The sequence below is a fragment of the Musca domestica genome, unplaced genomic scaffold (genome assembly GCF_030504385.1).
Source record: "Musca domestica strain aabys unplaced genomic scaffold, Musca_domestica.polishedcontigs.V.1.1 38, whole genome shotgun sequence".
NCBI classification, from domain to species: domain Eukaryota; kingdom Metazoa; phylum Arthropoda; class Insecta; order Diptera; family Muscidae; genus Musca; species Musca domestica.
The window spans coordinates 8,744,844-8,756,310 of NW_026712324.1; positions in this window are offsets into that span (position 1 = coordinate 8,744,844).

Below are 11,467 nucleotides of genomic sequence, written 5' to 3' on the forward strand. Positions count from 1 at the left end.
TATTCAAAGCTTGATCCGGCGGAACATACTGCATTTCTATGTTTTTTTTTGCTCCATTTTCTGCTGGAGTTATCACGTACTTATTATACCCTCCACCAAAAAAAGTATGGAGGGTATATTAAGTTCGTCATTCCGTTTGTAACCCATCGAAATAATCATTTTAGACCCAACAAAGATATATATATATATATATATTCTAAGACGATTTTAGCCCTGTCCGTCCGTCTGTCCGTCTGTTGTAATCACGCTACAGTCTAAACGAATTAAGATAGGAAGCTAAATTTTGCACAGATCTCTCTTTTGTCTGCAGGCAGGTCAAGTTCGAAGATGGGCTATATCGGTCCACGATATCGTATAGCCCCCATATAACGGTACCCCCGATATTCGGTATTTTGATGATTTTAGCCACATTTTTCAATGGAATTGTCTGAAATTCCACAAAAGGAGTCCCTTGTGGACATATTATCCCCTCAAAAAGAATTGTCTATATAGGTCTACGATATCGTATATCCCCCATATAACTGTACCCCCCGATATTCGGTATTTTGATGATTTTACCCACATTTTTCATCGGAATTGTCTGAAAATCCACACAAGTAGTTCCTTGTGGGTACTTTATACCTCGGCAGAGAATTATCTATATAGGTCCACCATATCGTATAGCGCCCATGTAACGGTAACCCCGATATTTGGTATTTTGATGATTTTATCCACATTTTTCAATGGAATTTTCTGAAATTCCACAAAAGAGTCCCTTGTGGGCATTTTACCCCCTCAAAAAGAATTGTCTATATAGGTCCATGATATCGTTTATCCCCATATAACTGTACCCCCGATATTCGGTATTTTGATGTTAGCCACACTTTTCAATGGAATTGTCTTAAAATCCACACAAGTAGTTCCTTGTGAGTACTTCACCCCCTGAGAGAGAATTGTCTATACAGGTCCACGATATCGTATATCCCCTATATAACTGTACCCCCCGATATTCGGTATTTTTATGATTTTATCTACATTTTTCATCGGAATTGTCTGAAAATCCACACAAGGAGTTCCTTGTGGGTACTTTATACCTCGGCAGAGAATTATCTATATAGGTCTACGATATCATATAGCCCTCATATAACGGTACCCCCGATATCATCGTATCATATATCCCCTATATAACTGTACCCCCGATATTCGGTATTTTTATGATTTTATCTACATTTTCATCGGAATTGTCTGAAAATCCACACAAGGAGTTCCTTGTGGGTACTTTATACCTCGGCAGAGAATTATCTATAGGTCTACGATATCATATAGCCCTCATATAACGGTACCCCCGATATTCGGTATTTTGATGTTTTTAGCCATATTTTTCAACGGAATGGTCACAAGGGGTTCTTTGTACACAAGGGGTTCTTTGTGAGCACTTTACCCCTCGACAGAGAATTCTCTATATAGGTTAACGATAACGTATAGCTCCCATATAACGATACCCCGCGATATTCGGTATTTTGATGATTTTAGCCACTTTTTCCAATGGAATTATCTGAAAATCCACACAAGGAGTTCCTTGTGAGTACTTTACACGCAGACATAGATTTGTATTATAGGTCCACAATATCGTATATCCCATATATCGGCAATATCGTATATCCCCATATATCCTGGTCTTCGTGTAGTCCCCATATATCGGTACCTCCCTATATTCGGTATTTAATGATTTTAACTACATTAACCGGGGTTTTTTCAGGTTTCGCGTTTGAATATTGTAAGGATCTATGACAAAAGTTGACTATGCTATGCAGGTTCGTATAGACCCCAATATAACGATGTTTTTCAGATTTTAAAGGTTTTTTAGAACAGTGTTGGCATGTTTTGTTCGGGATACCATATTATTTTGTTATTGCAAAATGGTCAGGCTTAATCACATTATAAAAACAACGTTAGTTTATTAGTGCAGAACGATTGTAATGTTTACCAGGGGGTAGGCAGGGAATACCTAGGTTTCGGAAAGAGCCACCAATCTTCATCGGTCCCTTCTTTTTGTCTGGGATATTCTCCCCAGAAGTTATTTTTAAAACAACAAACAGTTTTTTTTGAAAATTTCCAAATTCGTTTCTAATAGCCCCGCCGAACTTACTGTTTTTATTTACTTATTAACTTTACTGATATAATCTGCTGGATTTCTTTCTTTAAATTGCATTCTGTTAACATCGCTTTAATTGAGAAGCGAGTGAGGCATCTCAAAACAATACATCACAGATTTACATTTCTTTGTTCCTATTTTCAGTTTAAAAAAAATCTTTCTTAGTTGAAACATCTTTAAGTCTATAATTCGATTTTTTTATTCACACTAACTAAATATTCTCCCCTTTCCAAATCTCCTCCTTGATATTCTCACCAAAGGCATGGTTTCTTCAGCGACGTATTAAAATACATTGTACGTTTTAGTTCTACGTGTACCTAGCAATTTCCCCTACACCATAAAGGATAATTTAAAGTTATTTACGTAACTGCTGACCTTTTTGATCCGAAACGATTACAAAATCGAAGAAGAAAAGTTCGCCATGAAAAAAATAATGTTGATGTACAATTTAGTGTTGATATTATTTTGATATGCCTTCATCTTCAATTTCCATACAATGAAAACAAAGTTCAATATATTTATCTACAATCGCGTTTTCCTGTAGTCATGAAGAAGAAACACAAAATTGCTCAAGTCTTAATATGAGATGAAGATGTACGAGGTTTATGATTCACATATTAAAAAACGAGGATGTTTTAGAAATTTTAGAAATGAGCCCCGACTACACAAAATATTCACTGCCAATATTCATAGCATATTGTTGGTCTTATCACTTTTTACAAAAATACTATCTTGTTATATAGAAACAAATAATTTAGAAATGGTACAGGTCGGACCATTCCTTCTGGTACCTCCCCCACAAAGGGTCAATATTTTGAATAGCCAAAACTATCATAAAATACGAAAAAATAAGGTTCTTTTTTATATTCACAGATCCATTATTTCTACTAACACTGGTACACTTTTATCGGTACACTTTTACTGGTACCTCCCCACACACAGGGTCAAAATTTGAATACCCATGAAGCTCATAAAATGCGAAATTAACATCCAATTCCATTCAGACTTTTATACCCTCCACCAAAAAAAGTATGGAGGGTATATTAAGTTCGTCATTCCGCTTGTAACTCATCGAAATAATCATTTTAGACCCAACAAAGTATATATATTCTTGATCAGCTTAAAATTCTAAGACGATTTAGCCATGTCCGTCCGTCTGTCCGTCTGTTGTAATCACGCTACAGTCTAAACGAATAAAGATAGGAAGCTAAAATTTTGCACAGATCTTTGCAGGTCAAGTTCGAAGATTGGGTATATCGGTCCACGATATCGTATACCCCATATAACTGTACCCCCGATATTCGGTATTTTGATGATGTTAGCTACACTTTTCAATGGAATTGTCTTAAATCCACACAAGCAGTTCCTTGTGAGTACTTCACCCTCTGAGAGAGAATTGTCTATAGGTCCACGATATCGTATATCCCCATATAACGGTACCCCCCGATATTTCGTATTTTTATGATTTTACCCACATTTTTTAACGGAATTGTCTGAAAATCCACACAAGGAGTTCCTTGTGGGTACGTCATTCCTCGACAGAGAATTATCTATATAGGTCCACGATAACGTATAGCCCCCATATAACGGAACTCCGCGATATTCGGTATTTTCATGATTTTAGCCACATTTCCAATCGTATTGTCTGAAAATCCACACACGGAGTTCTTTGTGAGCACTTTACCCCTGAAACGGAATTGTCTATATAGGTCCACAATATCGTATATCCCCCATATAACGGTACTCCCCTATTCGGTATTTTGATGATTTTACCCACATTTTTCAACGGAATTGTCTGATAATCCACACAAGGAGTTCTTTGTGAGCACTTTACCCCCTGACATAGAGTTCTCTATATAGGTTAACGATATCGTATAGCCCCCATATAATGGTACCCCCGTTATTCGGTATTTTATGATTTTAACTATATATTCCAATGGTATTCTCTGAAAATCCACACAAGGATTTCTTTGTGAGCACTTAACCCCTGAAAGGTATTTGTCTATATAGGTCCACAATATCGTATATCCCCATATAACGGTACCCCGATATTCGGGATTTTGATGATTTTAGCCACATTTCCCAATGGAATTATCTGAAAATCCACACAAAGAGTTCCTTGTGAGTACTTTACCCCCAGACATAGATTTGTCTATATAGGTCCACAATAGCGTATCCCCCTGAAAATACCAGGGATTCGTCGGTTATTTTCCTGTAGGAAATGAAGGCGCTTAGAAACCGAACCAAAGAAATATTGGTGGAAACACAATATTTCTCCCAGATGGATTTCAGGATGTATAGGAAAAAAAAAGAATGAAATAAAAACACAAAAGGATTAGAGTGTTGAATTAAACAATACAGGAATATCCTTTATTGAAAGAAAATTTTTAGGTTTGTTGAAACGAATTCTTACCGCTTGTAACAATGGTTGAATTGTAAGTAAGTAAAGGAGGAAAAAGAAAAAGTCCGTGAAAGCACAGACGACATGTTTCGAAAATGAAAGCAGAACGCATACATATACGGATAAGTAAGCGGCAATGTCAAAGTGTTTGTGAGGAAAATCACTGAAAAAGAATCAGGAAAACCCGAGATGCCAGAAGTTAGGATATTTTCCTTTCACCCACGGTATTGACATTAACATCGCCGCCCACCTTGCAGTTACACTGCAATGAAAGAAATGAGGACAAGTTCATGTCGTGTGTACTTTTCCGGATTACAACGTAATCTGAATGGTAGCTGAAAAGGAAAGTTTGTGTTTCGTTCGCAAGAATAAAATAAATACAAAATAGTGCAAAATTTTCATCGGAATTCATTACTTTACTTCAGAATAGAACAAATATTTTATTTATCAACAAATTTTACTTCAGGACAGAAATATCGGCTAGAACAAATGTGGTCCATAAATTGCCCAGCCAAATATGGTGTTGAGGGCTGTTGGCAGTCCGGGCCTCGTGATCGAACCGTCGAAAACTATCTTTGTATAGATGTCGGCACCAATGATAATGTCGACTGTGGATCGCTCAAAGAAGTTTGAATCTGCCAAACATAAGTTGATAAAATTCTCCTTGACGTCGGTGGGCAGATTTTTAGAAGGCGTTTTGATGTTCATGCGACTATTCACTCTTAGCATGACGTCGATATGCCGCTCGGCATCGAACCTCGAAGTTAAAGTCAAAGGACATAATGACTCTGGGTCCAAAGTGAGCGTGGTCAGCTTTATAGAGTCGGTAAACCGCTTCGATATTCTGCTGATAGTAGATCCAGAATCTAGGAGGCATCTCGCTGTCGATTGTATCTTTCCATCCGATATATATACGACTATTGTGGGAACTAAGACGACAGTGTTTGGCGCATAAACGAGGAGAGCGTCTGGTGGGAAATGCTTCGGGAAGTCGATGGCGTAACTTCGGGGCAAGAACGGCCTTCGGATTGGGAACGACCTTCGGGTTGGGAGCGATCTTCGGTTTGAGGGCGTCGTTGACGTTGGGTACGTTCAGCCGACGAGTGGAGCAACGTATGGTGCCGCTTGTGGCACTTCTTGCAACCCTGCGATGAGAAGCAACTGCCGTGAGAATGTTCATGTGCAAGACAGTTCCTGCAGTATTTGTATTTCTCGACAGCGCTGACACGACCCGAGATGCTCATTCCGAAATTTTCTGCAGAGGCGTAACGGATGGCGACTTTTACATACATGGCAAGAATATGCCGGACGCTGCTTCTCCACGCTGGAACGAATTACTGATCGTGCACGGGATGGCGATCTGTTGGACATTGTGTTCTACTTGGCGTAGAAGGAACGAATGTAGCGAAATGTTACAGATTAAAATCAGGAACATATGGATGGAAGAAAGTATTAGTTTTGGGCGGATAATAAGACGAGTTTCGTGACTGGCCGGGTTATAGTTCCCCGTTGGGTAATATATCCGCGACTCGTACACGTCCGTCTGAACCCAGATATACTTTCGAAATGCGTCCTAGACGCCACGCGTTCGGTGGAAGATTGTCCTCAATGACAGCTACTAAAGAATCGACGGTGACGTTAGGTTCGGAAGTTTGCCATTTATTGCGTTTCTGAAGCTCACGCAAGTATTCGTTTTCCATCGTGAACAGAAAGTCTGGTGAATGGCCTTCAACTTTTCCCAACGATTGAGAATGGAAGTGGAAGAAGTATCAATTTGAGGGTCGACGGGAACCAGGATAGGAGTCCCAATAAGGAAATGCCCGGGAGTTAAGGCAGCAAAGTCAGAAGGATCTTGCGAAATGGGGGTGACAATGGCCTGGAATTAAGGCAAGCTTCTATGCGGGACAACAAAGTGGAAAATTCTTCGAATGTAAACTTCATTGAACCTGCGAACTTACGAAAGTGAGCCTTGAAGCTCTTAACTCCGGCTTCCCACAATCCACCCATATGGGGAGCACCCGGAGGTATAAAATGCCAAGTTAGTCCTTGTAGAGCATAATAGGCGGTGACTCCGTCGCGAGAGGCTTGCAGGAAGTTTCGGGCTAAGATCTTCGAAGCCCCTACGAATGTTGTCCCATTGTCGGAATACAAATGCAACGGGCAACCTCTGCGTGAAACAAAGCGATGAAACGCTGAAAGAAACGTGGATGTGGAAAGATCCGAAGTGAGTTCTAAATGGATAGCCTTCGTTGCGAAACAAACGAAAACGCATACGTATCCTTTAGTGATACGACAGGACCGACCATTATATGTTTTTAAATCGAATGGTCCAGCGAAATCTAGACCAGTTCGTGCGAATGGGCGAGAAGCTCGGTCCTTTCTGGAGGAAGGGCAGCCATTAGTGCTTTTGACAACGTTTCTTGTAAAGGATGCAAACTTTACACTTGTTAATAGTGACCTTGATGAGATTTTTCACCTTGGGAATCCAATATTGAGACCGAATTACTCGCAGAACTAGCTGGTTACCACCATGAAGAGTAACAGAATGTACGAAAGAAACCAGCAATTTGAGAAATGGCAATTGGATGGAAGAATGATTGGATGTTTTTCATTATAAGATAGGCCAGCAGAGGATGAAAGGCGGCCACATGAACGAATTATTCCGTCAGCATCTAGGAAAGGATTTAAATTACCGATACAACTGGAAGCAAGAATTTGACGTTTGGCGGATAGTGCGTTGTATTCATTTGGATAGAAAGCCTTTTGGCACAACTGAATCCAACGATTTCTCACTAGATTCAGCTCATTGCTAGTCAAAGGGCCCGATACGTGAACGGAATTAGTACGAAATCCATGATGCGTGCGAGATATGAATCTATAAACCAGAGCGAGGGCACGAAGAGCTTTACTGAAGCATGAAAACCTTTCTAAGACGTCTTGGAAATCAGAAAAATAGGCAAAGTTGACTTGAATGGACCTCTTTTCAAGACTTGTGTCCGAAATTGAAATAGCGGTTGCACACCACGTGCTCGATGTTTCGCGCAGCCAATGAGGTCCCCGCCACCATAAGTCATTACCGACAAGGTCTGACGGGAAAACGCTCTGCTTGCCAGGTCTGCTGGATTTGTCTCAGAAGAAACATGACGCCATTTGGATGAATCAACAATTGAGTAATGTTGGAAACTCTATTTGCCACGAATGTTTTCCAGAAGCAAGGTGGTTTAGCCAACCACGAAAGAACAATTGTGGAGTCCGTCCAGCAGTATATGGAATAGGACGGGACATCAAAGACGGAAGAATGCTATCGATCATCTCAGCTAGGAGGACAGCACCACATAACTCAAGTCTTGGAATGGACAGGGTTTTTAATGGAGCTACTTTTGTCTTGGAATATAGGAGGTGCGTGGAAATAGATGCGCCAGAGGATATACGAATGTACAAGGCCGCTGCATACGCGCTCTCTGACGCGTCACAGAAGCCATGAAATTGAATATTGCTTGTAGGCGTGAAATCTATCCAGCGCGGAATTCGAATTTTATCAATGGACGGAAAATCATTTTGGAATTGCAACCAATCGGAAACATATCTTGAGACAATAAATCATCCCATCCGATACCAGAGGCCCAATCTTCTGCATCATAATTTTGCCAAAACCACACATGGGGATAACCAACCTGCTGGATCGAACAATTTTGCTATATGCGACAGAAGTACACGTTTGGTATATGTGGACGGATTAGAAAATGGTTGGCAGTGAAAAAGAAAGAATCTGAATGGGCATCCCATCGTATGCCTAACATTTGGCCGTACTACTTTCTTCGAACTCAAGAAAGTCCTGTCGAAGGAGATGCTCAGGCGGAATATCGGCCAGAATTGTCTTCAAATTGGATGTCCACTTTCGCAAAGAAAATCCAGCGGACTTCAAGCTGATTGCAACTCCTGAATAGAACGTAGGGCTAAAGTAATAGAATGAGCCCCACCGAGTACATCGTCAACGTACATGAAATTGCGAAGAATGTCGCTAGCTCTAGGAAGTTCTGAACGAACATCCTCAGCTAACTGATGCAGTACTCGTATCGCCAGATAAGGTGCGGAATTGACCCCAAATGTCACTGTCTGTAATTGAAAGTCTTGAATTTCCTCATCCGGGCTTGAACGATATAAGATCATCTGGAACTTAGCATGATCTGGATGATTAGTATTTGCCTATACATTTTCTCAATGTCGGCATTGAAAACGAAGCGAAAGAATCTCCACCTCAAAATTAACAAGGTTAGGTCTGATTGCAAAATTGGACCCGTATGTAGAATATCATTGAGACTTAACCGCTGGAAGTAGGAGAGGAGGCATTAAATACTACCCGGACCTTTGTAGATACGCTCTCAGGTTTGATGACGGCATGGTGAGGTAAATAATAACTAGGACCGGATGAAACGTTAGAATGGGGAATACAGCGCATATGGCCTAGATCACAGTATTCCCGAACGACTCGATCATATTCCTTCTTTAACTCGGGAGTACGCAAGAGTCGAGCTTCGTTCCTATAGAACTGAGCCATAGCACTGGACCTGGAATGTCCTAAACCTTCGCCATTAAAATTAGTCTCTTAAAAGGCAAACGAACCATGTATTTACCGTCAGTAGTTCTTGTCGTAGTTGATTTGAAAAGATCTTCGCAAATTTATCGGGTGGGGACAAGAAGTTCTTCCTTGGAAGATTCTCCACCTCCCAAAAGCGTGAAATCTCTTTATGCAAAGAGATTTCGCAAAAATTAGAGATTATGTTGACGACCCTGGACGAATCTTACCTATGGGGCCCGTCAAGATCCATCCGAAGACTGTCTCTTGGGCCAGAAGGGAGCCGCATATACCTGATCTTGAATTAGAAAGCATTAGGGCTGGCAGCACATCGCTGCCAAAAAGTAGGTCAACTTGTGAGCTCTTGTAGAAGTTAGGGTCAGCCAATGAAATATTGGAAGATCTTTGAACGAAGCAGTCGGATAGAATGACTTGGCAGATTCCCCGAAAGTTTAGGAATTACGAAGGCAGTAGTAATTGTTAATTCAAGTTGTGGTCAAATTGCGAAGAAAGAATGAAAGAGCACTGTTTACGTACGCTGGCAGAATTAGAATCATTCAAACCTGAAATTGAGCTCTCGTGCGCTTATGAGGCAATTTAAGTTTATTAAACAATGATTCTGAAATAAAAGTTCCCCGGAACCAGAATCGAAGAGCGCCCGAGCCGAATATGTCACACCATTATGAACAATTTGTACCATCGCCGTACTAGCAATACCCCCTGAACACTAGCAGAAAAATAATTTTGTACAGTCCCCACTCCGCTACTAGTGGACTGTAATCCGGAATGTGAAAATGGAGCGGAGCTGGGATTGAGGTTTGAATTTGGAGCAGGGCTAGATGTAGATGGTGCTGAGGAGGAAGAAGAATGAACAGAGTTTCTATGCAGAAGAGTATTATGGCGCTTATTGCATGTATAGCAACTATGTTTGCTAGGACAATTTTTCACGGAATGCGTTTTTGAAAAGCAGTTGAGACACAGTCCTTGCCGTTTGATCTCAGAAATGCGCGCATCATAATTCATTTTTAAAAACTTCGGACATTTGCGAATTATGTGAGCCTCGTTTGGACACAACGGACATTTGGGATCAGAGACCTTACTTTGGAACGAACTAAACTTTTTGGAAGCTTTGGACTTTATATCGGACGAACCTTCCTTTTGGCTTGAACCTGAAACACCTTTTCGCATCTCTGAAACAGACTCTAGAGTGCGATATCTATTTGTTAGGAATGTGTCCAATTCCGCCCACCGTGGAATACTGGACTTGTCCGAGAGGGTATGCTCCCAAAGAGTAAGTGTGGAATCAGGTAGACGATTAGAACAGAGATAGACAAAAATGGGATCCCAGCTAGTCACGTCAATATCGTAGGTCTCGAGAACAGAGATGCATGAATTAATGTCTCTTTGGAGGCGTTTTAAACTCTGAGCAGATTCAGAAGGAACGGAAGAAGGTTGAATAAAACTTTAAGCTGGCCATTTACGAGAATTCGCTTATTTTCGTAGCGATCGCACAGGCTGGACCACGCTTGGCTGAAACCACTATTAGTAAGAGGACTCTTCTGAACTATCTCTTTGCTTCGCCTTTGGTCTTGTGAACTAAATGAAATAATTTCTCACTGGACTGAGGCGAGGATTTTTTATGTACACAGCCGTAAACATGTCTCGGAATGTGGGCCATGACATATAATCCCCGGAGAAGACCTCTGTATCACATGGCGGTAAATTGAAAGAATATCCTGCGTTCACCTGCTCAGGATGGATGTAGGAACTGGCTGGGAGCCACGGGAGACTCCTTTGGAATTGAAGCCGATTGTAGTTCCTCGGATATCTGAGACACTGGGATATACACTTACAGTAAGTTAGGTACGTCGTCTTACTTAGCCCGAATTGTCTCTAGTTCAGAAGCTGTGTCTTCATCACCCGACTCTTCGTCTCCATTGCCCTCGGATTCACGATCTCGGATGTATATATCATACTCGGACTTAATTTTGACCCATATGGACTTTATTTCTTCAATGTGGACATTGACAGAATGAAGGAGTTGACTGGAAGGAGATTATCACTAATATCCGAGTCAAATCCTACGATGGTATCGGCAAGACGAATGAATGAGTCGAGAGACATTTTGGAATAAGTTACTTAGAATCAGAAAAGGAAGAAAATTTTTGAAATGAACAATTGCGAATCAAATAGAAAAATCAAAATCGCAAACCCGAATTAAATAAATTGAAACTTTTCTGGAAATATCAAATTTATATCAAAAAAAAAAACCAAAAACAATCCTCGAAAAATGTTCAAAAACGATAGAATGAAGCAAAAAAGTAATTTAGGGTTAAATCCTCTAAATTATTCAACG